The sequence below is a fragment of the Nilaparvata lugens genome, chromosome 3 (genome assembly GCF_014356525.2).
Source record: "Nilaparvata lugens isolate BPH chromosome 3, ASM1435652v1, whole genome shotgun sequence".
NCBI lineage: Eukaryota > Metazoa > Arthropoda > Insecta > Hemiptera > Delphacidae > Nilaparvata > Nilaparvata lugens.
In genome coordinates this window covers 89762024-89765273 of record NC_052506.1, presented here as the reverse complement: position 1 = coordinate 89765273, position 3250 = coordinate 89762024, and the positions used below count along the sequence as shown (strand labels likewise).

The following is a 3250-nucleotide window of genomic DNA, read 5'->3' as shown; positions in this document are numbered from 1 at the left end:
GCCACGAGTGCTTATCTTCTGTTGAACAGTCATTCTTATTCACAAGGACGTCCGGATAATATAAAGTCTCCAACTCCGAATGTATCATAGTATATCATTGGTTAAGATTGTGGGTGCTTCAAGCTCAGACCACAGCCTAGGTTTTATCAGTAATAAACAAGTCCATCTATTTATTTAATGCACTGTTCTTTATCAGTTATTGGAAGTAAATTTACATTTCGAACGAGTAGGCTATTAAAAGGAATTCAAAAAGTGTTGAAGCTGATATGACCGATTTTAATAGAAAAGTTATAATTTAAAAATAATTTTGCTGCTCTTATAATATTGTTTTATTATTGTATATGCTAGAATCTTCTAGATCTGAAATTGTACTAATTTCTTTATCAGTTATTGAAAGTAAATTTACATTTCTAACGACTAGGCTATTAAAAGGAATTCAAATAGTGTTGAAGCTGATATGACCGATTTTAATAGAAAAGTTGGGTATAATTTAAAAATAATTTTGCTGCTCTTATAATTTTGTTTTATTATTGTATATGCTAGAATCTTCTAGATCTGAAATTGTACTAATTATGAATAAATATATTATTGTTTTTGAACGTTTTATTGCTGCTGATATCCACATGAGCTTTTAGCTCGTGTATGAGAAATGGAAGGTACGATTTGGATTTGATGTGGTGGTCAATCGTTCATGCCTACCGGTGGGATTCGAACCCACGAACCGGTAGCGCTAGCAGACTGAAGGATGCAACACCAATAAGTACAGTCATCCTGCCTAACCTGGCCAGCAAATGTGTGTGTTTTTTTTTTTTTTTTTTGGTAAACGATTGTTGAATTTTACTAATTTTTAATCGTTCAGTTTTGATATTAGGAACTGGTAACTGTAAACGTAGACTATCATTAAATGTATAAGATCCTTCAGGTAGCCGATGTGCAGGCCTACATAGTCGCGACTATATAGATTAAAGAACATTTAATTTAAGCAGTTTGAATTGGTTTGGTTTTTCAGATTGATTTCTACACTGTTGCAGGTTTGATGCCTAGTGAGATCGGAGTAACAACAGTTACTGTACTGAATTCCTGACAATAAGATAATATTTTTTAACAAAAAGTAGTTTTTTGAAAATTCTTTAGAAGTCATTCATTCTGTTTTATGGACAATCAAGGAAAATATTAGATAGATTTGTAATCAAGAGATTTGAAGTTCTAATGTAGGCTACTCGTATCTATAAGAAAGTCTGTATAAAAAAATTATGTGTTGTAAAATATTGTCAATAAATTCTAGGTTCTGATTCCTAAACCTTTAGATAATTTTTCCTGATATTATATTCTTCACTGGACTCAATTTAATGACTAAACAAGGTACCTATGATATGTGGGTAGGTACCCAACTTATATACTTTGTAAGCATTAGTCATAATCAGGACTCCCTATATACCGGACCTGCGCCTACAAAAAAATGGCCGCCGTATGTGGTGGCCGGCATTGATATTTTAAACGGGAACTAGACAAACTGAGACGCTCTCTAACAGCTGATTAGTGATTTTTTCTCAGTAGCAATCTATAAGACCACCACATACGGCGGCCATTTTTTTCTAGGCTCAGGTCCGGTAGTATACAGCTGGTCCTGTCATAATTCTCCATTAAAAATACTTTCAGGTCCAATCTTCTAAATATTATGTGGTATTCTTTAGGTGAAAGATAAATAAAAAACACGTTTATATACTGTCACTATTATAATATTATTATATAGGATAATAATTAATTCGTTACAGGATGTTCAATTACAGTAGTTGAGATTTAAATTTTAACTGGTTGTATAATTGAAAGGCCTATTATAGATTAAGGCCCCCAGCAGCAGGTTCAAAATTAATTTATAACAATAAATGTATATGAATAGTTTTGTGATGATAGAAAGAATGAAGAGTAATTAGGTACAGAAATTAATAAATCACAAATGAAAAATATGCGAGTATTAAAATGAGAAGCAAACTTCAAAATTTCAAAAGTGAATTATCATAAAATCTTTATGAAAATAAATGAATTTAGAAAGCATTTTTACTTATGCATGCCTATTACAGGCTCTAATTTTTGCTGAAAATAAGACAGCGAAAATTATTTCATTCTTATTATTGAATAATAATATTATTGTTTTCCTTGTTTTAGGCGTAGCCTTTTTTGTCGGCAGTCATCCGTCACCAGTCAACACGCATAACACATTCAAAACTAGGCTTATACAATTTGTACAAAATACAATACAAATACGGTACAAGGAGCAACGCACCAACGCACGCTACAGCAACGTACAGGATACATGTAGATTTTCAGAAGAAGATTGTGAAAAGACTTCATGAAAACTAGAAAAGTAAGTAAAATCATGTTTCAATTACATATTTATTATTATTTTAAGTTAATTTGTTGAGTCATAGATTATACAGAAGCAGTATCTCAACCAAAAATTGAAATAGAGATTGAGGTTACCTATGTTTACTTTTTTCAACGATCAATGATTAGATACGGTAAGTTATTGTGATGATGGTATGATTTCTGAGTTAAGAAAATAGAAGTTCAGCTGAAACAAGTTGAAGAGCAATTTGATAAGAAGTGTGAATAATAATATTTCTTTTGAGCAATGAAACGGCAACACTGCTTGGTCATTGGATTGATTTTCACTTGTTGATATAATGTTATGAAATTAGTAAATGTATTCAAATGACTGTAAATTCTGCAAGAAAACTGTACAATCCTCATGATTGTAAAGTTGAATATTATTTGAAAATATCTTCTGCAGCCCTCAAATCTTTTTAGATTTAAATTACTAATTTATTTACTTACACTGGAGTTAACAATATTCACACCCAGTGGCGAGGTCACTGACCCCGGGAAGGAACAATATTCACATCCATTGGCGAGGTCACTGACCCCGGGAAGGAAGTGTTGGGTTGGGACCTTCCTTCATTGGATCCACCCAACATAATAATATTGATATCACAACGACCCTAATACAACGGTCTAAGATGTCGGATCCAACATTGAAGTTTGGATTTTTGGTGGTTGATAATCGATCATGTTAGATACTTGAACCAAATCATAGTATCATAGATAGATAATTATGTTAATTAGATTATGGCTCAACCTTTCGGCCGAGCACTTGAAAAAATTCAGAGTAGACTCATCATGTGTTCCACTCCACGGAAATCTTTAGTAAAAGGCGAAAGATTTATTCGACTTTGAAGTGGAACCAGAGCTA

At 32.4% G+C, this 3250-nt stretch overlaps 1 non-coding gene across 1 annotated transcript; it reads right to left on the bottom strand.

Moving 5' to 3' along the window:
• Positions 1-3129: 3129 nt before the first annotated feature.
• Positions 3130-3250, bottom strand: LOC120350732. The gene has a single exon (XR_005571005.1). It is a non-coding gene; the product is annotated as a U5 spliceosomal RNA (small nuclear RNA).